Here is a 26,128-nt window from a genome sequence, read left to right as displayed (position 1 = left end):
AATAATTCCACTGTTAATTCAGATTTGAATTCTTTTCTGTTTGGCAGATATTTGATAATTTGAATTTCATTAGGACTAATAAAGAATCATTGTAACACTGAATTATCTTTGAATGAGCATTTAATATGTGTGAACCTTTATTGCAAATTTCAATTAAACATGAATTATGCTCTCATTTTAATTTCCATTTTATCTTGTGAATCAAATCTGTTTGGAAATATTGGAGTTGCTATTTTCAACTTAAAGTATTTCAGAGGTTGTATTAGGACTTGACTTCCATTTTGGGAATTGGTCACTTGCATATTATTTTATGTGAGCAACATTTTATTAGGGCTTTATGATTTCTATTTGAGAAATTATTCATTTGCATGTTATTTCATGTGATCACTTGTTGATTAAGGTCTTGTGATTTATTATAACCATATTTCAAAGGTAGCATTAGGATTATATTTAATAATACTTTGGATTACCTAGAGTAGGTATTACTCTCATCATGGTTTAGTCTTGGTTATAATTATGAGTGGTTGATCACCACCATGGTTCTAATCAGATGGTTTAGCACTAGGTTATTCTTGAGTTCCATAATGAAGCATGAGCTTTAATTAGTGAACAATTATAGGGTTCTCATCATATTCACCTAATGGCAATTGGTTTGGAGCTCACTTAGGATCTGGTTTTATAATTGTAATCACCCAAGTGGTTCATAACTTGGTTTGAGATAAAATTCTGGGTTGTAGAATTTAGATAACACCATAGTGCATTGGCTAGGTTTAATCTCCCCTAACCATGATAATATGATTACTTGCTTAATATTTCATGTGCTTTTCTAATTACTAAGGATTTGAGAATTGGTTTTATCTTCTACCAATTAATTTCTATTATTACCCCCAACTTATCCTTAAAGTAACTTCATTGATTATAGTTCTTTTTATAGTTAACTTTGGTCATATGGATGTATGGTTTCTCACCATAAAAAGTATAGAGATTACTCTATGGGTTCCTTATGTTTCTTTGGTGAAGAATAAGTGGAATGTAGATGTGGTAGAATTCTACTTATGATCACCAAGTGGTTCACAAGTAAAGGTTGGGATATAAGTCTAGGTTTGCTTACTAGTGATCTCCTTATGATTTTATGTGGTGAATAGTATCCACTAATCATATAAGTGTTAGTATTTGGATTATTCTCCTACTTCTCCAAAGCATGGTCATGGATTAGGCATGATCCACTTGTTCTTAATAACTCTACCTCAATTCCTTAGGGTTTATGATCATTACACAATTTATAATGATCAAAGTTGGACTTACTAAGGTATCTCTCCTTGAATGGTTTCCTCACTCCCAAAATCAAGTGTTGTCTTGATCAATTAAATATATACCTTCTTTTATAGTTTCTTGAATGGGCATGGTTATGGTTGTCTCAATTATCTTGAGTATAACACCATAGATTGAGCTTTCTCATTTAAGAATGTTTATTCTAGGGTTTATGGGGTACTCCTAATATCTCCTTAGGTATCTAGGCTAAGGTTTCATTTGTCTAGCTCAATTGGGTTAGTCTCATTTCATTTAGTATTTGGTTATCTCACCACTTCAAGATGAAATGGTTAATCTCTTAATACTTTAGTTCAAAGGTTGGCCTTTATTCTTAAGTAGGTAAAGCTTGGATTGGTATGCATGGTCTCTCTCATTTGGGAAGGTCTTTGATACTAACCTGAGGTTAGGCTCTATAGAGATTGATGTGTTCATCAATGTCTATATTAAATATAAATGGTTTATCTCTCTAGGAATTGTCTTGGATAATATCCTAGGGTTCCTCTTAAAGATGATGATTTGAATACTTGGATATATATCCAAGGTTTAGCTCTAGGTTTGTTATTACTACTCTAATAAACAATATAGAACTCTCACCTCTCTAGGTTTGATGTATATTAATATGGAATAGAGAAGGATCTATATTTCTTAGGTGGATCTCTTTGTCTTGTTTCCAATATTAAAGTAGAATGAATACCATGAGAGTTCACATGTTGTGATCTTTAATAAGATCAAGTAGTTGATCCTTGATTAATATGTTATTGTGTTTGTTGAAATTCCATTTGATCTAACCCTTCAGATCAAATCATCTCTTCAACAAGGTTTTAACAAAGTCACATTGAGGTTTATGGCGCTTGACTTGATGAGCTACTTCAATTCCACCAAGGTCAAGTGAAACTTCAGTTACTGTGACTGTTTTACTTTAAAGCGCGAAAATTCCCCAGATTTTCTATGCATGAATGCAATGCACACATCTGTTTCCTCTATTTTTTTGTAACCCCATTACCTGGGATATTACAGTCTCTACCCCTTAAACTAAACTTCGTCCTCGAAGTTTGATATCTCTCACGTTTCGGAGTGTGGATCTGACTTATGCAAACTTAAACTTTTCTAGAACTCCACAGTGATCTCACTGGATATAATTGAATATATCCCTTGTCCAGATTCTTCCTGGAATCCATTAGGGTTTGTCTCCGAACATTAGTTTCTTACTCCAGTTCTATGATTTTCTTCCTGGAATCTAATAATATCTGTCTCTGAACCATGGTTCTTACTTTGATTCATTGATCTATTCCAACTTTATAAGCTTGTTTCCTTTCTCATTGAAGATTCAATGATTAAGACTTCTTCTTGTCCTAACAGTCTTAATTGAGGACTAATTGGATAACATTCTCCTATTTTGATAATATAGGTCCTTGTTTTTCCCTTACTACCAAAACTGCAATAATGGTACTAAGTAAGGTACTAACTATGGAATTGATCATGGTGGTTTATTCCTGTAAGAATGGATTAGACTCATTTAGTCCATCCAATCATGGTTTATAGTTGATGCCTATAACTATTTTGTATTCTTTAGGTTCCATGAAAGGAATCTTTCAAATAGACTTTAGTGTTGGTATGGTCAATCTTCTTCATTCTTTGGCCTTCTTGAGATGTATTTGGTCTATAGTATTTCCTTCGTCCAACTTCTTTATGCTTGACTTACTTGAGTTTTAATTCTTCTGAGTAAGTGCTACTCACTTTCTCAAGTTATAGTCCACATCTTACTTCCTCGAGGTATGAACCTCGGCTTCTGGTCTGACATACTTCTGAAAGTAGTGTCAAACAATCTTATGAAAACAAGATCGAACTTCCTCTCAGTTCAGACCTTCATCAACTATCTTACTCAAAATATTGAATTATTGTACAGTCAACTCAATGTTTACTCTACCCCTTAGAGTTTTCTTATGGTCTTCAACTCCTTTTCTTCCAACTGTTGGACTTATGGTTGGAATATTGGTCTGATTCTAACTTATGGGTTTTACTTCTTCTACGGTCTTGCGAAGAATATATATGGTGCATCCACTCAATTGTGGACATCCAATGTTAATCCTTGGACCAAATGTTTATAGGTCTAGCTATTTGGCTGACAAGATTTTTATTTGTTCACGAACTTTTGATACAAATAACTAAATCGTGGACTACTTGTAATACCCATTGATACCAGCTGTGGTTATTATACCAACTGTGGCTATTTGATATCAGTGTGAGTTGTTTGATACCAACCGTGGTCTTCTGTTACCAACTACGGTCTTCTTATATCTACTATGGTTTCACAAATCATCTTCCTTCATTCAGGGTTTATTTTGCAAGAAAACCACTAGCTCACACTATGATTATAGTATCCTAAGTGATTTCCCATGCATTCCCTCTTCTATGTTGACTATGGATCTGCTTCAGCTTCACCATAATCATTATATTTCTCACATTCATGCTTCCCATGTACTAAAGTACTCCTCTGTTGAGGTAAAGCATGAGTTTTGATTGGTACTTTCTTCACAGTATTGTGGTTGCTTCCCACAACTTTACTTCCTTTTTCTGATGAACCTTCATCTTGTCTTCGGAATCTTCCAGAGTTCGTCACTTCCTCACACGAATACCATTACCCTCTAGATCTATAGCACCAAGTAAGGACTTGATATTGCAACATGCATTTGCATATCAACGTCAAACTTCATGTATGGATCTAGTCAAACAATGAAAATCCAATAAAATCCAAGAAGATTCAGCTTTGTGCTTATAATACACATCATCTTAAGCCTGAATATGATAGTTGAGTAAGACATCTCTAAATATCAGGCTCTGATGTGTAGTATATAACACCACATAATATAGGTTTATATTGTAATACTTAGCACAAGTATATGGAATTCTACTATTGGTCTCAACATTTACCTTAATTGCACAATTGCAATGAGATAAACTTGACACAAAGTGGTTTGGGAATGGTTAAGGTTAATCTAATTTTATCTGGAAGTACTACTTAACTTCCATTTTGTTGAGGACTACTACACATGCTGTCTCTAGATTCTAATATAGCTACTCTAAATTACTCCTAACTATTAGAGCATAGTTCCTACACTTCCAAGTGTTTATACTATCATAAGACTATGGTTATGATGTGCTTGGCACACTTCTTATTGTTTTGGAACACAATCCTACACTATTGTTGAACAACTGGCTTCTTATTGTACTCATCTTAATTATTTATGATGTTCTAGTCCATCACATAATGATTCTCAAGTGAATCTTATATGATTACTATCTCTACCATGCAGATAGACATATTTTATTCCTATCACTCTTCCTTACCTCCCATGATTGACTCATCATGGTCTGAACTACCTCATATCACTTGTTTGCATCCCTTACTATCAGTTGTTTCACAAGTTTAGATAAATTTTTCTTACTCATTACTTAACTATAACATGTGTTGGTACACATCTTCCAATAGGATAGTTTCCTTATGGTTGTATCCTCTCTTTGGACTACCATGTATTGTATACCAACTATGATCTACTCATCTATTGTTTAAGGACTTAATGGTACACTACATGTTTGGGATTAGCTAACTAACTTCACTTAATCTTGGTAAGTTAGGTAAGAAATGTTGACTCAAGTGTGTCAGGATTATTCTCAAGTGAATATCCATCTCAAGTCATAAGAAAATTTGGTTCAACTAAGACAACTTCCTATAGACACTACCAATCCTATAGGTCTCCTTTAAAGGGTTTTAATCCTAAGGTCAAAGCATTTGCTCTGATACCAACTGTGGTGACCCGGCATACCACTGCATGGTGTAGTATGCAAGTCTGATATAACACCAATGAAACACCGTTTCACTAGTATCATATCGCTCAGAGTGGTACAACAGAAACATATGCGGGTCCAAGGCATGTCTATAGAATTACATATGTACTTCTGTTACATAAGATCAGCACAGCCTCCTACTTTACAGTGAGGTAAATCTGCAACTAAACTCCAGAAGAACGACTCGTAGTCTAATCCTAACACGAACTCTATTTGTAGAGTATTTAACTAACTTCAGAGGCTAAGAATAGATTCTAGCTAAATAGGAGCTAGGTCGAGGAAGCTAGTTCCCTTCTATGGCTAAACTAGGTCTTCTCCTTGTTGGATGTGGTATATGACTCCTCTGACAGTGTCCTGTCTCTTGAAGTAGTTGTTATCTCCTCGGTCTTCGAGTTGCTCTGTAGATTCTCCTTCGATGCCTCCATATCTAAGCAGGGGATTTAAGAGTGGGATGAGTACGAGCGTACTCAACAAGTTCATTATAGGAAAGAGGTGTTTAATGCACTAGCTACGGCATTAGACCAGAAAGTCTAATACCAATGCAAGTTTTCATAACCATTTCTTCAAAAGGTTGCTTTTATTCAGAAGAACTATGTCCGTCAGCCTTCACCGGTTTACTAGAACTTCATGGAGCTCCTTTCCCGCGTTCAGCGATTCCTTATCCCGGAACAGGGAGTGACAGGTCACGGTTCTTTACACTCTGCAGAGGTGTGTTGCTTTACCCATAAGAGATCTTAACCTTGGTGCCAACCGGGTGATCTTCCCGTCCACACTTCCTATGGTGTGAGGCCCGGTATAAGGTCTAGCCAATCATGTTCCTCCGCTACCTCGAACACCCACCCTTTGTTGCATACTCCGACCCTGGGTCCACGCCGGCCCCATTATTCCCATATATTTCAGGGTGGACTCCGACCACGACGTCAATGCAGGGCTCTACCATACATTCCTACGCCGGCAGATGCAACCCATCATAGACCTCATTACCGTTGGGACTTCTACGGGTTCCCACCCCTGCATCAAGTCTCGCAAGATCATGAGCACCCGGTAATGAGCATCCGTTGATGAACGAGAGGTGGAAACACTTTTGACTACTCCGTCCCACTCCGGATCTTATGGTTAACACGGGTATTACGGCACAAGAATCACTGGCGACATTTGTTATTTAATCCTAGATGGATATAAACCCTTGCAATGGAACCTCCACCATATCAACACAATCCATGGTTCCATTGCCCACCACATAGTCATATTCATAGTTATGAAAGTAGTGGTTTTGATTTTTATGCAATAGTGATAACCATAATATTTTGCAAGTAATTTGATAGAAATACTCAAATGACATGAGCAAGCGATGAACTTGCCTTTCTTGACTGCAAGATTATGCAGGCAAGGTCTTCGATACGTGATAACTCCAAATTCTGAAATAGCATCATCGTCCGGTAAGGACGATGTTTGAAAGATTGGCAAGGATGCAATAATGCATAAGAATGAGATGCAATCGCTCTAAACGTGACCTAACCCCGATGATTTAGGATCAGTAAGTTGTAATGATTGGTTCAGGGTGTGTTGCACTTTTAGAGTGATTCACATACAAGGTTCTTATTCAGGTGTGATTACTTGGTATTATCAACAGGTAAATAATAAAGCATAATAATCAATTGAGCACACAAAGAATGATAATTGGCATAATGTTAACAAGTAAAAAACAGTGGTCAGTTTTAGTACTATATGGCATGGTTAATGATTAATTGTCCTATACTTTAAAAGAATAACTTTTGAAGAACATGTTCTTAAATAAAGAACAAGTATGATAATTAGGTTGATGGGGTTCTATGGTTGACTATGGTTTCATTTAGTTGCTGGAATAGGTTTTGAATGGATCCCAACAAAGTTGGATTCGTCAACACCTAGGGCTTGTAAGGTTAAGATAAGCCTAGGCATCCTAAGCAATTCATAATACATGGTTGTTGTCAAGGTTGGTTTATCTTGCTAATGATAGCTAGCTAAGGTTGATAGGTCTTTATAAGCAGGGTTGGTGATGATTCTTTATTTACTTCAAAAGAATAACTTTTGAAGAACATACTTCTTAAGTAATAAGAAGTATATCAATTAGGGTTGAGGTTGTCTAGGTTAGCTATTTAATTCCCTAAGTAAAGATTGGTTGGTTCCTAAAATAGGATGTTTGATAAATATCTAACACTTAGTAGGGTTTAGTGGAATATGGTATGTAAGGTAATCATCAATCATGGTTACTATTAGGGTTCATCACAATTGTGTGATGCTAAATAAATATGGATATTTAAAATTGTTGCCTCTAAGTATAGGAACTAGGGTTGGTCCTATTTGATCATCTAGGTTGGATAGGTATGCCTACATGGACTACCAAATTATTGATAATAGGGCTCCTACAATTTTATGTGGCATGGCAAGAATGTAATTGCTATTATGGTCTTATGTATGAAAATTAGAACACCATGATTACATAAGAGGATCTAGGGTTTAGGTCTTAGAAGTAAATTAGGGTTCAAAAGAATTAGTGGAGCTAGGGTTCCAATTTGGATTAGGGTTTTAGAATTACACATGAAATGATAGGGTTGTACTATCATTCAATATGAAATTAGGGTTTGCTATTTACCATGTAGTTCTATGATTAATAACCTCATGGTAAGGTTGAAGTTATCAGTAACTTGAAAATAAAAATAATATTGAAATTGGTATTTTATTCTTTTTAAACAATTAATAATTAGGTAATTATTAATTAGGGTTTAAATCCCTATAATAAAGATTTAACAAATACTAATTAAAGAAAATAAGGTTTCATGTTTTTCTTTATTTATTTATTGGTTTTTATTTGATTTGGATAATTTTCCTAATTTCTGAATTTTAATTGTATTAAGAATTTAAAACAAAAAGCTTAAATAACAAGTATTAATAATTGAATTTTTATTAAAAATAAAAATTTCATTTTATATTTTTATTGGATAGAGTTTACTTTTCTAAGAATTTTGATATCTTATTTATATTTTTCTGAGCTATAAATAATTTTCTAAATTATTTCAAAGTTGCAGGTATTTTCTGGAATTTGAATTTAAATGAACTAACTAAATCTACCCGGGTTTCTTACCCACGAAGACACTGACCAGTGGGCCAGTCGCCACGTTGGCTGCCCCCGTGGCGGTGAGGTGGCAACCAAGGCCCTCACCGGCGGCCAGTGGCGATGGTCGCCGGAGCTAGAGCAATCCCTAGGGGCTGCGCGGGTACTCGCTGGAACCAGCAGACCGAGGCGAAGTGAGTGGTGGCGGCGCCGCTCTGAAAAGGTCACCGGAGCGTGCACGCCGGCGAGGTAACGCGGCGGCGGGGTCTGGTTTGCGGTGCGGCGGTGCTACGGCATGCGATTGAGCTAAGCGAGCATGCTATGGGCATCAGCGACTCACCAGGAGTACGCAGGACTTGATGGCGAGCTGAATGGCGGTCGGCATCGCCGGATTTCACCGGTGCCGGTGTCGGAGAAGAAGGCCAAATTCTCCATCCCCAGTCCCTCCCTGCAAGCACGCGACGACGAGAAGAACAAGGAGAACGCGGTGGTGATGGGAGTATCTACGGCGAGGCACGGGGCTGCCTCTATCGCCGGCGATGAACGGGGCCGGCGAGTTAGGGTTTCGTCCTTGGGGAGGAATAGAGCAGAGAGAGGGAAAATTGGAGGCTTCCGCGCCATTTATACGTTCACGGGAGTGTGCTGGCGGTCAAGAATACCGGCGGCGACCGCGGACGTGGCCCTGGGCGTCGCGGTGGCGAGCACCTGGGCGTCCAGAGAGGAAGACGAAGACGAGGACGTCTTCCTCGTGTTTATCCTCGCGAAGGGGTACGAGGGCTGGTGATGGGCTGTGTTTTGAGCTGGGCCTGGCTGCTTGGTGGGCTGCGGCGCTGGGCTGCTCGTGGGCTGCGACGGCAGGTATGGTCCAGGTAGGTTTTTCTTCTCTCTTTCTTTTTTCTGTTTTCATTTTCTGTTTAATAATTCCACTGTTAATTCAGATTTGAATTCTTTTCTGTTTGGCAGATATTTGATAATTTGAATTTCATTAGGACTAATAAAGAATCATTGTAACACTGAATTATCTTTGAATGAGCATTTAATATGTGTGAACCTTTATTGCAAATTTCAATTAAACATGAATTATGCTCTCATTTTAATTTCCATTTTATCTTGTGAATCAAATCTGTTTGGAAATATTGGAGTTGCTATTTTCAACTTAAAGTATTTCAGAGGTTGTATTAGGACTTGACTTCCATTTTGGGAATTGGTCACTTGCATATTATTTTATGTGAGCAACATTTTATTAGGGCTTTATGATTTCTATTTGAGAAATTATTCATTTGCATGTTATTTCATGTGATCACTTGTTGATTAAGGTCTTGTGATTTATTATAACCATATTTCAAAGGTAGCATTAGGATTATATTTAATAATACTTTGGATTACCTAGAGTAGGTATTACTCTCATCATGGTTTAGTCTTGGTTATAATTATGAGTGGTTGATCACCACCATGGTTCTAATCAGATGGTTTAGCACTAGGTTATTCTTGAGTTCCATAATGAAGCATGAGCTTTAATTAGTGAACAATTATAGGGTTCTCATCATATTCACCTAATGGCAATTGGTTTGGAGCTCACTTAGGATCTGGTTTTATAATTGTAATCACCCAAGTGGTTCATAACTTGGTTTGAGATAAAATTCTGGGTTGTAGAATTTAGATAACACCATAGTGCATTGGCTAGGTTTAATCTCCCCTAACCATGATAATATGATTACTTGCTTAATATTTCATGTGCTTTTCTAATTACTAAGGATTTGAGAATTGGTTTTATCTTCTACCAATTAATTTCTATTATTACCCCCAACTTATCCTTAAAGTAACTTCATTGATTATAGTTCTTTTTATAGTTAACTTTGGTCATATGGATGTATGGTTTCTCACCATAAAAAGTATAGAGATTACTCTATGGGTTCCTTATGTTTCTTTGGTGAAGAATAAGTGGAATGTAGATGTGGTAGAATTCTACTTATGATCACCAAGTGGTTCACAAGTAAAGGTTGGGATATAAGTCTAGGTTTGCTTACTAGTGATCTCCTTATGATTTTATGTGGTGAATAGTATCCACTAATCATATAAGTGTTAGTATTTGGATTATTCTCCTACTTCTCCAAAGCATGGTCATGGATTAGGCATGATCCACTTGTTCTTAATAACTCTACCTCAATTCCTTAGGGTTTATGATCATTACACAATTTATAATGATCAAAGTTGGACTTACTAAGGTATCTCTCCTTGAATGGTTTCCTCACTCCCAAAATCAAGTGTTGTCTTGATCAATTAAATATATACCTTCTTTTATAGTTTCTTGAATGGGCATGGTTATGGTTGTCTCAATTATCTTGAGTATAACACCATAGATTGAGCTTTCTCATTTAAGAATGTTTATTCTAGGGTTTATGGGGTACTCCTAATATCTCCTTAGGTATCTAGGCTAAGGTTTCATTTGTCTAGCTCAATTGGGTTAGTCTCATTTCATTTAGTATTTGGTTATCTCACCACTTCAAGATGAAATGGTTAATCTCTTAATACTTTAGTTCAAAGGTTGGCCTTTATTCTTAAGTAGGTAAAGCTTGGATTGGTATGCATGGTCTCTCTCATTTGGGAAGGTCTTTGATACTAACCTGAGGTTAGGCTCTATAGAGATTGATGTGTTCATCAATGTCTATATTAAATATAAATGGTTTATCTCTCTAGGAATTGTCTTGGATAATATCCTAGGGTTCCTCTTAAAGATGATGATTTGAATACTTGGATATATATCCAAGGTTTAGCTCTAGGTTTGTTATTACTACTCTAATAAACAATATAGAACTCTCACCTCTCTAGGTTTGATGTATATTAATATGGAATAGAGAAGGATCTATATTTCTTAGGTGGATCTCTTTGTCTTGTTTCCAATATTAAAGTAGAATGAATACCATGAGAGTTCACATGTTGTGATCTTTAATAAGATCAAGTAGTTGATCCTTGATTAATATGTTATTGTGTTTGTTGAAATTCCATTTGATCTAACCCTTCAGATCAAATCATCTCTTCAACAAGGTTTTAACAAAGTCACATTGAGGTTTATGGCGCTTGACTTGATGAGCTACTTCAATTCCACCAAGGTCAAGTGAAACTTCAGTTACTGTGACTGTTTTACTTTAAAGCGCGAAAATTCCCCAGATTTTCTATGCATGAATGCAATGCACACATCTGTTTCCTCTATTTTTTTGTAACCCCATTACCTGGGATATTACAGGCGTGCATGATTGAGCCTTGCCGCTATACGTGTTGCTACTCTACCTGCACATTTGAGAATCCCCATTATCCAGTAATTTATACCAATGCGCCGCCTTACCGGACAGCGATAAAGAGAATAGTTTCTTCCTCACTTCATCCATAGCAATACCTGCACATTTGAATAACCCGCATAATTCATGCAAAAACAGTAAATGATCACCAGGATGGACAGTTCCATCCCCTTCATAGCGGTTATCCATAACACGTTCAATAATTTTCATAGGTATTTTATATGGTATCACTTCCTCACCTGGCGCTTCATCCACTACCGTTGCAGTAGTAGTAGATTTCCCAAATAGAAAATGAAGAGAAGATCTCTCCATAATGACTTATAGCAGCGAGAAATAAAATCAGCACAACAAGAAGGTTTTCCTTACCAATTCCACTTACCAATAGCGCTTCACTCCCCGGCAACGGCGCCAGAAAATAGTCTTGATGACCCACAAGTATAGGGGGTGTATCGTAGTATCTTCGATAAGTAAGAATGTCGATCCCAACGAGGAGCAGAAGGTGTTGACAAGCAGTTTCGATGAAGGATTCACTGTAAATGCTCACAGACAAGTATTCAGGGGGTTTTGATGTAACAGTTGAATAAAGTACGAGTATGTAAAGTGCGAGAGTAATAATTGCAGCGAGTGGCCCAATCCTTTTTAGCACAAAGGACAAGCCGGTTTGTTTACTTATAATGACCAAGCGTTCTCGAGGACACACGGGATTTTAGTCTAGTGCTTTCGCTACATACGGCTAAATAATCTTCATTGTTGTGATAAGTGTTGTGTGGGTGAACCTATGCTAATGTACCGCCCTTCCTAGGACTAATACATACTTGTGATTATACCCCTTGCAAGCATCCGCAACTACAAGAAAGTAATTAAGAATAAATCTAACCACAGCCTTAAACTCGAGATCCTGCGATCCCTCCCGCATCGATATACCAACGGGGTTTAGGTTTCTGTCACTCCGGCAACCCCGCAATTAGCAAACGAATACAAGATGCATTCCCTAGGCCCATAAATGGTGAAGTGTCATGTAGTCGACGTTCACATGACACCACTAGAAGAATAACACCACAACTTAAATATCACACCATTGAATATTACTCAACCATAGTTCACTACTAACATTTAGACTTCACCCATGTCCTCAAGAACTAAACGAACTACTCACGAGACATCATATGGAACATGATCAGAGGTGATATGATGATGAATAACAATCTGAACATAAACTTGGTTCAATGGTTTCACTCAATAGCATCAACAACAAGTAGAAATCGACACGGAGAGTTTCCCTATCAAACAATCAAGATCAAACCCAAATTGCTACGGCGGTGACGGTGTCCAGCGGTGATGACGGCGGTGATGATGGTGGAGATGATGATGATGGTGATGGCGATGATGTCCAGCTCGATGACGGTGACGATGGCGTCGATTTCCCCTCCCGGAGGGAATTTCCCAAATGATTCCTCGCCCGCCGGAGAGCTCTTTTCTCTCTGGTGTTCTCCGCCCCGCAGAGGCGGTCTGTAACTCTTCGCGAGGTACCCTCCGTGGCTTAGGTCTTCGGGACGAAGGGTTTGGCGAAGAAAAGGAGGCGAAAAGGGTCGTGGGCCCCTGGACCACAAAGCCGGCGCGGCCAGGGCTTGGGCCGCGCCGCCCTAGGGTGTGGGCCCACCCCGGCTGCTCTCGGCTCCCCCTTCGGCTTCCTTCGTCATCTTGAAAAATAGGATTTTTGGTATAATTTCCTTCCAGAGTTGATCTTCCGAAATATTGCGTTCGACGGTGCTTTTTCCAAAGTAATCCCGGCTCCGGTGTTCGATCCTCCAATAATGATGAAACATGCAAAATAGATGAAATAACATAAGTATTGTGTCCCAATATGAAATATATCAATGAATAACAGCAAATTATGATATAAAATAGTGATGCAAATTGGACGTATCAACTCCCCCAAGCTTAGACTTCGCTTGTCCCCAAGCGAAACCGAGCTCGATAGACATGACCACATGTTTATGGAGTGAAGAGTCGATAAATAAAATACGGACAAGAAGCATCATATTCATTCACACAGGACATTATATTAGACAACCTCTTATAACTCATATTGAAACAAGTATAGGGTAATCACAAGTAAAGGTGCATGAGAAATCATAATTGGTGATGGCAAACTTCGTTCTTGGTCAGAGAACAATTAACAGATTATATTTATCTCATTGAGCAGCGCTCTCATGTTAAAGTTTATAAGGCACAACTTGCATACTCAATCATAATGGTCTTCTCATGATCATTGATAACTTGCAAAGCTATATTCATTCAGATAAAACTTGTACTAAACAAGGAAGAATAAAAGACATGATGTAGCAAATCACAATATAATGGTTTGATCACAACTACTCAAATGCTTGCTTGAGATGGAGAGAAATAGGTTTATCGACTCAACATAAAGTAAAAGACAGGCCCTTCGCAGAGGGGAAGCAGGGATTAAATCATGTGCTAGAGCTTTTTCAGTTTTGCAATCATATAAAGATAATAAAAGTAACATTTTGAGAGGTGTTTGTTGTTGTCAACGACCGGTAGCGGTACTCTAACCCCTTGCCGGACAACCTCCTAAGAGCGGCTCCCATATTATTTTCATTTTGTGTGGCACTCCTTCCAACCTTTCTTTCACAAACCATGGCTAACCGAATCCTCGGGTGCTCGCCAACAATCTCATACCATGAAGGAGTGCCTTTTTACTTTGTTTTATTATGATGATGACACTCCCCCAACCTTTGCTTACACAAGCCATGGCTAACCGAATCCTTCGGGTGCCGTCCATCAATCACATACCATGGAGGAGTGTCTATTTAGTTTGATTAATTTGGGACTGGGAATCCCATTGCCAGCTCTTTTTGCAAAATTATTGGATAAGCGGATGAAGCCACTAGTCCATTGGTGGAAGTTGCCCAACAAGATTGAAAGATAAAACACCACATACTTCCTCATGAGCTATGAAACATTAACACAAATAAGAGATACTAAGTTTTGAATTGTTTAAAGGTAGCACATGAAGTATTTACTTGGAATGGCAGAAAATACCATGTAGTAGGTAGGTATGGTGGACACAAATGGCATAGGTTTGGGTTAAGGTTTGGATGCACGAGAAGTATTCCCTCTCAGTACAGGTCTTTGGCTAGCAAGGTTAATTAGCAAGCATAAGAGCCGAGGGAAACAAACAAATATACATATGGTAGAAACAATCATGCATCTTCCTTATAAGCACAAACAATTTTAACTTCAGAATAATAAGCTATGAGCTAACAAGAAAGACAATGAAACAACTACATGTATTTCTCTTTTCTATTTAAACCTCAAAGTGTTGTTGCTATTGACCAATGCTAAGTTTGCCAAAACCAAATAGATTTATTCAATGCTCCCAAAGTGATACCAATACTAACAACAAGATGAATCATAGAGATTGCAAACTAAAATAAGATGTGCAATATGTAAATGATAAGACTTCTCATTAATATTCCATAACGATAACTCACACCAAGGGATACATAGATAACCAACTAAAGGAGAGACACTTCCAACTGCAACCCATCTTATACGATAACTTCCCTACTCATGATATGACACTACTTGACAATAAAAGTAAAAGGTAGTGATAATGTGATACCGCGGCACTCCCCCAAGTTTGGAACAAACCAAGGGGATGCCAATACCGATGATGAATTACTCCTTTGGCGATGGTGGTGATGAATTCTTCCCGAGCTTCTTAATAAGCTCCTTCGTCTTCAGCTTCTCAGCTTGATAATTCTGCACTAAGATTCGAAGAGATTCATTGTTATCCGAAGTTGGCGATGACGACCTTGTGACGCGAATCGAGTGGTATTCAATCAATCTTCGGAGACGGCAGTTCTCCTCCTGGAGTATCTCCACTTCTCTTCTCAGAGCCCGATATTGATCACAAAACTCATCGGTAACCCGTAGAACTTCTTCCATCATGGGGAAGGAGTCGAGGCTGAGAGCGGGTGGTAGAGGTCCCTGCAAGTTATGAGAAAAAGAACGTCGAGTGTCAACAGATCCCACCAAGATTTGCTTGCTCCCTCCGGCTTGCTGATCTTGTCTTGATGGCACCTCCTTCACTTCTTCCTCCGAAAGCCCCTTGCCCTTGTCGTTGGAGGCCATGGTGCTTCTAGACTGAAAACAGATCCTGGCAGAAACAGCTCGAAACAAAACACGTCGAAAACACGATATACGGACCTCCAGGGGTCCGGGGGATTATATAGCAAAATTTTTCACGACATAAGGAAAGTACCAGATCGAACCGTAGTCGGAAAGAGGGGACGGGACGGCCAAACCATAGGCGGCGCGGGCCCAGGCTTGGCCGCGCCGGCCTATGGTGCCGCGCCCTCGTGCGTCCTTTCCACTCCGTTTCGAACTCGTAATTTCTCATATTTTCCAAAACAAAGCAAAAATATAGTTCGGAAAGTAAATTGCGTACTTTTCATTACCAAGATCGTTACCTATTCAAAGTCGAGTTACGGCGGATTGTCAATTTGCCCTTTGATGAAATCCTCCGGTGTTTCCACTTGAATAATATCAACATCAACATTATAAGAATCACCCGAGATATAATGCTTGAGTCTTTGTCCATTCACCACTTGCGTAGCATTGCCTTGGAGAGAGCTAATTTTGATTGCTCCTGAACGATACACCTCCTCGACAACATATGGTCCTTCCCATTTCGAGAGTAATTTCCCCGCAAAGAATCTCGAGACGAGACCGATACAATAGGACTTTATCCCCAATATTAAATTCTCTTTTGATAATCCTCCTATCATGCCATTTTTTAACTTTCTCTTTAAAGAGTTTAGCATTTTCATAAGCTTCACTTCTCCATTCATCTAGAGAACTCAATTGCAACAATCTCTTATCACCTAAGTTTAGGATCTTTATTTAATTCTCTAACAGCCCAATAAGCTTTGTGCTCTAGTTCTAAAGGTAAATGACAAGCTTTCCCATAAACCATTTTATAAGGTGACATTCCCATGGGATTTTTATAAGCGATTCTATAAGCCCAAAGTGCATCCTTCAATTTACTAGCCCAATTCTTTCTGGTTTTATTAACAGTCTTTTGCAAGATAGATTTAATCTCTCTATTTGATAATTCTACTTGACCACTAGTTTGAGGATGATAAGCGAAGCAATTCTATGATTAATACCATACCTAGCAAGAGTTTTTCTAAAACCTCCATGAATAAAGTGAGAACCTCCATCGGTCATAATATATCTAGGTACTCCAAATCTAGGAAAAATAATTTCTAAGAGCATTCTTAAAGAGGTCTCACCATCGCACTTTTTGTAGGTATAGCTTCCACCCATTTAGTAACATAATCAACAACAACGAGTATATGAGTGTTACCTTCGAAGACGGAAAAGGTCCCATGAAGTCAAATCCCCAACAATCAAACGGTTCAATAACAAGAGTATAATTCATAGGCATTTCATTGCGTCTGGAGATATTACCAACCCTTTGGCATTCATCACAAGATAAAATAAACTTTCTCGCATCCTTGAAGAGAGTTGGCCAATAAAAACCTGATTGTAGAACCTTTTGCGCGGTTCTTTCTCGGCGTGATGTCCTCCATAAGCACTACCATGACATTTACTCAATATCTCCTGTTGTTCATATTCGGGAACACATCTTCGCATAATACCATCCACTCCTTCTTTATATAAGTGTGGGTCATCCCAGAAATAATGCCTCAAATCATAAAAGAATTTCCTCCTTTGCTGAGCTGAAAAGGTTGGAGGCAAGTACTTGGAAACAATAAAGTTAGCATAATCAGCATACCAAGGACCTGTCTCGCGAGCTCACCTTTATTACAGCCAATTGTTCATTTGGAAAACTATCATTAACAGAACAGGATCATAAGCAATATTTTCCAATCTAGACAAATTGTCAACAGGATTATCAGCACCTTTCCTGTCTACAATATGTAGATCAAATTCTTGAAAAAGAAGCACCCATCTAATAAGCCTAGGCTTAGCATCTTTCTTTGTCATTAGGTATCTAATTGCAGCATGATCAGTATGAATGGTAACTTTTGAATCAACAATATAAGATCTGAATTTATCACAAGCAAAGACTACAAGCCTAATAATTCTTTTTCAGTTGTAGCATAATTTCTCTGAGCAACATCAAGAGTTTTACTAGCATAATGAATAACATTCAGTTTTTTATCTACCCGCTGTCCAAGAACAGCGCCTACAAAGAAAATCACTAGCATCACACATAATTTCAAAGGGTAAGTTCCAATCGGGAGGTTCAACTATAGGAGCAGTTGTTAAGGCTTTCTTAAGAGTTTCAAAAGCTTCCTTACAATCATCATCAAAAACAAATGGTACATCTTTTTGAAGAAGATTAGTAAGAGGTTTTGAAATCTTGGAGAAATCTTTAATAAATCTCCTATAAAACCCAGCATGACCAAGAACACTACGAATACCTTTAACGTCCCTCGGATAGGGCATCTTCTCAATTGCTTCAACTTTAGCTCTATCAACTTCAATACCTCTCTCGTAAATTTTATGTCCCAATACAATTCCTTCATTAACCATAAAGTGGCATTTCTCCCAATTAAGAACAAGGTTAGTTTCTTCACATCTCTGCAAAACTTTATCAAGATTTCGCAAGCAGCTATCAAAAGAATTTCCATAGACGGAAAAATCATCCATGAATACCTCTACAATACTTTCACAAAAACCATGAAAAATAGCAGACATGCATCTTTGAAAAGTAGCAGGAGCATTACATAAACCAAAAGGCATGCGTCTATAAGCATAAGTTCCATAAGGACAAGTAAAGGTGGTTTTCTCTTGATCTTTAGCTTTAACAGCAATTTGTGAAAACCCAGAATAACCATCAAGAAAGCAAAAATGAGTATTTTTAGACAATCTTTCTAGCATTTGATCAATAAATGGTAAAGGGTAATGATCTTTCTTAGTAACCTTATTAACTTTTCGAAAATCAATGCACATTCTATACCCTACAACTACTCTTTGAGGAATGAGCTCATCATTATCATTAGGCACAACAGTCATACCTCCTTTCTTGGGAACGCAGGTGCACGGACTAACCCATCTACTATCAGCAATAGGATATATAATACCAGCTTCAAGGAGCCGTAATACCTCATTCCTTACCACTTCCTTCATCTTTGGAATTAGACGACGCCGAGGTTCAACAACAGGCTTTGCATCATCTTCCATATTAATAGCATGTTGGCAAATAGAAGGAGAAATCCCCTTCAAATCATCAAGAGTGTAGCCAATAGCGCCTCGATGCTTCTTCAATATTTCCAATAACCTTTCTTCCTCAATCTCCGAAAGCTTAGAACTAATAATAACAGGATATATTTTCTTATCATCAATATGAGCATATTTAAGATTATCGTGGTAAAGGCTTTAAATCAAAAACAGGATCTTCCTTTGGTGGCGGTGTTGTACCCAAATCTTCCACCGGTAAATCATGCTTGAGAATAGGTTGGCGAAGAAAAATTTCCTCAAGCTCATCTCTTTCTTTCCTAAAAATTTCGCTCTCGCTATCCTCTAAATGTTGCTGCAAAGGATTATTAGGAACAAGAACAATAGATGCACATTGCTCCATTTTAATATCATTACTAGGCAAATCAGCTTTATAAGGAGTTTTAGTAAATTTAGAGAAGTTAAACTCATAAGATTCACCAGCAAATTTAGTCAAAATTTTCTCTTTCTTGCAATCTATAATAGCTCCACAAGTATTTAGAAAAGGTCTACCAAAAATAATAGGACAATAATCACTAGCAGCAGAACCAAGTACCAAAAAGTCAGCAGGATATTTAATCTTACCGCATAAAACTTCCACATCTCGAACAATACCAATTGGAGAAATAGTTTCTCTATTAGCCAAATTTGAATAACCACATCAATATCTTCAAGTTCACAAGAATCAATTTCGTGCATAATCTCCGTGTAAAGCTCATACGGAATAGCACTAACACTTGCACCAATATCACATAATCCATAATAGCAATGATCACCAATTCTAACAGACATCATAGGAACACTAGCTTGTTTGGGTTTATTAGGATGTGAAACAATATTAGAAGCATCTTCCAGAAAATAATATGACCATCCTCCACATTTTCAGTCACAAGATCTTTAACTATTGCAACAGCAGGTTCAATTTTTATTTATTCTTCAGGTTCTACAGGTTTCTTTTCACTTTTATGAACCGCACTATTTATAACAGAGTACTCTTTCATTTTGGCGAGGGAAAGGAGTTTTTTCAATATAAGCTTCGGGAATAACATTATCACAGCTTCAACCACTACACATTTATTAATAGATGAATCAATTTTATCTTTATACGGTTCATGATACTTATCAAAATTCTTCTTTGGCAATTCATAATGAGAGGCAAAAGCTTTATAAAGATTTACAGCAACTTGAGAATCAAGACCATATGTAGCACTCATATTACGAAATTTATCAAGATCCATAAAAGCTTCAATGCATTTATAATCATAAATTATACCGATTCTCTATCCTTGTCGTTCTCCCAACCTTCAGTATTTTCTTGGATTCGATCAAGAAGGTCCCTTTTAAACTCTTCCTTGTTGCGTGTAAATGATCCAGAACAAGAAGTATCCAAAGAAGGTCTTGTCTTGAAAAGAAAGTCTTGCGTAGAAATTATCAATAATAACATTACCAGGAAGCTCATGAATGGGGCATTTGAGCATTAAAGACTTCAATCTCCCCCAAGCTTGGGCAATACTCTCTCCATCATGAGGCCAAAAATTATATATGCGATTCCGATCCTTATGAATTTCACTTGGAGGATAGAACTTAGAATAAAACCGGGGCACAATATCATTCCATTCAAGAGAATCCCCATTATCCATTAATTTATACCAATGCGCCGCCTTACCCGACAGCGATAAAGAGAATAGTTTCTTCCTCACTTCATCCATAGCAATACCTGCACATTTGAATAACCCGCATAATTCATGCAAAAACAAGAAATGATCACCAGGATGGACAGTTCCATCCCCTTCATAGCGGTTATCCATAACACGTTCAATAATTTTCATAGGTATTTTATATGGTATCACTTCCTCACTGGCGCTTCATCCACTACCGTTGCAGTAGTAGTAGATTTCCCAAATAGAAAATGAAGAGAAGATCTCTCCATAATGACTTATAGCAACAGTAGAAATAAAATCAGCACAACAAGAAAGGTTTTCCTTACCAATTCCACTTACCAATAGCGCTTCACTCCCCGGCAACGGCGCTTTAAAAATAGTCTTGATGACCCACAAGTATAGGGGGTGTATCGTAGTATCTTCGATAAGTAAGAATGTCGATCCCAACGAGGAGCGAAGGTGTTGACAAGCAGCTTTCGATGAAGGATTCACTGTAAATGCTCACAGACAAGTATTCTGGGGGTTTTGATGTAACAGTTGAATAAAGTACGAGTATGTAAAGTGCGAGAGTAATAATTGCAGCGAGTGGCCCAATCCTTTTTAGCACAAAGGACAAGCCGGTTTGTTTACTTATAATGACCAAGCGTTCTCGAGGACACACGGAATTTTAGTCTAGTGCTTTCGCTACATACGGCTAAATAATCTTCATTGTTGTGATAAGTGTTGTGTGGGTGAACCTATGCTAATGTACCGCCCTTCCTAGGACTAATACATACTTGTGATTATACCCCTTGCAAGCATCCGCAACTACAAGAAAGTAATTAAGAATAAATCTAACCACAGCCTTAAACTCTGAGATCCTGCTATCCCTCCTGCATCGATATACCAACGGGGGTTTAGGTTTCTGTCACTCCGGCAACCCCGCAATTAGCAAACGGATACAAGATGCATTTCCTAGGCCCATAAATGGTGAAGTGTCATGTAGTCGACGTTCACATGACACCACTAGAAGAATAACACCACAACTTAAATATCACACCATTGAATATTACTCAACCATAGTTCACTACTAACATTTAGACTTCACCCATGTCCTCAAGAACTAAACGAACTACTCACGAGACATCATATGGAACATGATCAGAGGTGATATGATGATGAATAACAATCTGAACATAAACTTGGTTCAATGGTTTCACTCAATAGCATCAACAACAAGTAGAAATCGATACCGGGAGAGTTTCCCCTATCAAACAATCAAGATCAAACCCAAATTGCTACGGCGGTGACGGTGTCCAGCGGTGATGACGGCGGTGATGATGGTGGAGATGATGATGATGGTGATGGCGATGATGTCCAGCTCGATGACAGTGACGATGGCGTCGATTTCCCCCTCCCGGAGGGAATTTCCCCAGCGGATTCCTGCCCGCCGGAGAGCTCTTTTCTCTCTGGTGTTCTCCGCCCGCAGAGGCGGTCAGTAACTCTTCGCGAGGTACCCTCGTGGCTTAGGTCTTCGGGACGAAGGGTTTGGCGAAGAAAAGGAGGCGAAAAGGGTCGTGGGCCCCTGCAGACCACGTGCCGGCGCGGCCAGGGCGGGGGCCGCGCCGCCCTAGGGTGTGGGCCCACCCTGGCTGCTCCTGGCTCCCCCTTCTGGCTTCCTTCGTCATCTTGAAAAATAGGATTTTTGGTATAATTTCCTTCCAGAGTTGATCTTCCGAAATATTGCGTTCTGACGGTGCTTTTTCCAGCAGAACCCTGGCTCCGGTGTTCGATCCTCCAATAATGATGAAACATGCAAAATAGATGAAATAACATAAGTATTGTGTCCCAATATGAAATATATCAATGAATAACAGCAAATTATGATATAAAATAGTGATGCAAATTGGACGTATCACAGGTATTTTCTGGAATTTGAATTTAAATGAACTAACTAAATCTACCCGGGTTTCTTACCCACGAAGACACTGACCAGTGGGCCAGTCGCCACGTTGGCTGCCCCCGTGGCGGTGAGGTGGCAACCAAGGCCCTCACCGGCGGCCAGTGGCGATGGTCACCGGAGCTAGAGCGATCCCTAGGGGCTGCGCGGGTACTCGCTGGAACCAGCAGACCGAGGCGAAGTGAGTGGTGGCGGCGCCGCTCTGAAAAGGTCACCGGAGCGTGCACGCCGGCGAGGTAACGCGGCGGCGGGGTCTGGTTTGCGGTGCGGCGGTGCTACGGCATGCGATTGAGCTAAGCGAGCATGCTATGGGCATCAGCGACTCACCAGGAGTACGCAGGACTTGATGGCGAGCTGAATGGCGGTCGGCATCGCCGGATTTCACCGGTGCCGGTGTCGGAGAAGAAGGCCAAATTCTCCATCCCCAGTCCCTCCCTGCAAGCACGCGACGACGAGAAGAACAAGGAGAACGCGGTGGTGATGGGAGTATCTACGGCGAGGCACGGGGCTGCCTCTATCGCCGGCGATGAACGGGGCCGGCGAGTTAGGGTTTCGTCCTTGGGGAGGAATAGAGCAGAGAGAGGGAAAATTGGAGGCTTCCGCGCCATTTATACGTTCACGGGAGTGTGCTGGCGGTCAAGAATACCGGCGGCGACCGCGGACGTGGCCCTGGGCGTCGCGGTGGCGAGCACCTGGGTGTCCAGAGAGGAAGACGAAGACGAGGACGTCTTCCTCGTGTTTATCCTCGCGAAGGGGTACGAGGGCTGGTGATGGGCTGTGTTTTGAGCTGGGCCTGGCTGCTTGGTGGGCTGCGGCGCTGGGCTGCGACGGCAGGTATGGTCCAGGTAGGTTTTTCTTCTCTCTTTCTTTTTTCTGTTTTCATTTTCTGTTTAATAATTCCACTGTTAATTCAGATTTGAATTCTTTTCTGTTTGGCAGATATTTGATAATTTGAATTTCATTAGGACTAATAAAGAATCATTGTAACACTGAATTATCTTTGAATGAGCATTTAATATGTGTGAACCTTTATTGCAAATTTCAATTAAACATGAATTATGCTCTCATTTTAATTTCCATTTTATCTTGTGAATCAAATCTGTTTGGAAATATTGGAGTTGCTATTTTCAACTTAAAGTATTTCAGAGGTTGTATTAGGACTTGACTTCCATTTTGGGAATTGGTCACTTGCATATTATTTTATGTGAGCAACATTTTATTAGGGCTTTATGATTTCTATTTGAGAAATTATTCATTTGCATGTTATTTCATGTGATCACTTGTTGATTAAGGTCTTGTGATTTATTATAACCATATTTCAAAGGTAGCATTAGGATTATATTTAATAATACTTTGGATTACCTAGAGTAGGTATTACTCTCATCATGGTTTAGTCTTGGTTATAATTATGAGTGGTTGATCACCACCATGGTTCTAATCAGATGGTTTAGCACTAGGTTATTCTTGAGTTCCATAATGAAGCATGAGCTTTAATTAGTGAACAATTATAGGGTTCTCATCATATTCACCTAATGGCAATTGGTTTGGAGCTCACTTAGGATCTGGTTTTATAATTGTAATCACCCAAGTGGTTCATAACTTGGTTTGAGATAAAATTCTGGGTTGTAGAATTTAGATAACACCATAGTGCATTGGCTAGGTTTAATCTCCCCTAACCATGATAATATGATTACTTGCTTAATATTTCATGTGCTTTTCTAATTACTAAGGATTTGAGAATTGGTTTTATCTTCTACCAATTAATTTCTATTATTACCCCCAACTTATCCTTAAAGTAACTTCATTGATTATAGTTCTTTTTATAGTTAACTTTGGTCATATGGATGTATGGTTTCTCACCATAAAAAGTATAGAGATTACTCTATGGGTTCCTTATGTTTCTTTGGTGAAGAATAAGTGGAATGTAGATGTGGTAGAATTCTACTTATGATCACCAAGTGGTTCACAAGTAAAGGTTGGGATATAAGTCTAGGTTTGCTTACTAGTGATCTCCTTATGATTTTATGTGGTGAATAGTATCCACTAATCATATAAGTGTTAGTATTTGGATTATTCTCCTACTTCTCCAAAGCATGGTCATGGATTAGGCATGATCCACTTGTTCTTAATAACTCTACCTCAATTCCTTAGGGTTTATGATCATTACACAATTTATAATGATCAAAGTTGGACTTACTAAGGTATCTCTCCTTGAATGGTTTCCTCACTCCCAAAATCAAGTGTTGTCTTGATCAATTAAATATATACCTTCTTTTATAGTTTCTTGAATGGGCATGGTTATGGTTGTCTCAATTATCTTGAGTATAACACCATAGATTGAGCTTTCTCATTTAAGAATGTTTATTCTAGGGTTTATGGGGTACTCCTAATATCTCCTTAGGTATCTAGGCTAAGGTTTCATTTGTCTAGCTCAATTGGGTTAGTCTCATTTCATTTAGTATTTGGTTATCTCACCACTTCAAGATGAAATGGTTAATCTCTTAATACTTTAGTTCAAAGGTTGGCCTTTATTCTTAAGTAGGTAAAGCTTGGATTGGTATGCATGGTCTCTCTCATTTGGGAAGGTCTTTGATACTAACCTGAGGTTAGGCTCTATAGAGATTGATGTGTTCATCAATGTCTATATTAAATATAAATGGTTTATCTCTCTAGGAATTGTCTTGGATAATATCCTAGGGTTCCTCTTAAAGATGATGATTTGAATACTTGGATATATATCCAAGGTTTAGCTCCAGGTTTGTTATTACTACTCTAATAAACAATATAGAACTCTCACCTCTCTAGGTTTGATGTATATTAATATGGAATAGAGAAGGATCTATATTTCTTAGGTGGATCTCTTTGTCTTGTTTCCAATATTAAAGTAGAATGAATACCATGAGAGTTCACATGTTGTGATCTTTAATAAGATCAAGTAGTTGATCCTTGATTAATATGTTATTGTGTTTGTTGAAATTCCATTTGATCTAACCCTTCAGATCAAATCATCTCTTCAACAAGGTTTTAACAAAGTCACATTGAGGTTTATGGCGCTTGACTTGATGAGCTACTTCAATTCCACCAAGGTCAAGTGAAACTTCAGTTACTGTGACTGTTTTACTTTAAAGCGCGAAAATTCCCCAGATTTTCTATGCATGAATGCAATGCACACATCTGTTTCCTCTATTTTTTTGTAACCCCATTACCTGGGATATTACAGGCGTGCATGATTGAGCCTTGCCGCTATACGTGTTGCTACTCTACTGCTGGGACTGCTTCATTTGAGAGGATGCACTGGGTGGATGCCACTGATGCTTGTATGTGTTGCTGCTGTCCTGGGCTATGCTGTTAGTAGTTTATACTAGCTGATGTTGTGTTGCTAAATTATAATTGATGTACTTCTTTTTTGCTATTTTTGCAGGTTCTTCGCCAAAACCAAAGGAGTTGCTGCTTTCCATGGTCGGCCGCGGCTTCTTCACCAAGGGCAACTACTTGGCAACCCAACGACCTCCTCCAACCCTTCAGGTGACTCCTGCAAATCGTGTTAGCTTTAAAAGATAAAACAACAAGACACCGTGCACTCCATATAATCTGGTTAATTGACATTATCTATTCAATTCAGGACGTTGTCATTCTTTAATTGTGAGATATGTAGTGATATAGACGTGAAAAGAAATATGAAGGCTGATAGATTGCCTCTTGTATT

The 26,128-nt window shown here is 38.7% G+C and overlaps 1 long non-coding RNA gene across 23 annotated transcripts in view; it reads left to right on the top strand.

The window, feature by feature from the left end:
- LOC127314238 (uncharacterized) overlaps nt 1–26,128 on the top strand; it is a 37,778-nt gene that overhangs the window by 9,375 nt on the left and 2,275 nt on the right. For all 23 annotated transcript variants that reach the window (XR_011749892.1, XR_007859504.2, XR_011749894.1 and 20 more), the window contains 2 exons: nt 25,643–25,739; nt 25,844–25,947. This is a non-coding gene — a long non-coding RNA (uncharacterized lncRNA). The remainder of the gene's footprint in view (nt 1–25,642; nt 25,740–25,843; nt 25,948–26,128) is intronic.

This window comes from Lolium perenne, chromosome 7, assembly GCF_019359855.2.
Source record: "Lolium perenne isolate Kyuss_39 chromosome 7, Kyuss_2.0, whole genome shotgun sequence".
NCBI classification, from domain to species: domain Eukaryota; kingdom Viridiplantae; phylum Streptophyta; class Magnoliopsida; order Poales; family Poaceae; genus Lolium; species Lolium perenne.
Note: the sequence above shows the minus strand (reverse complement) of the source record. Positions and strands in the feature narration are given on the sequence as shown.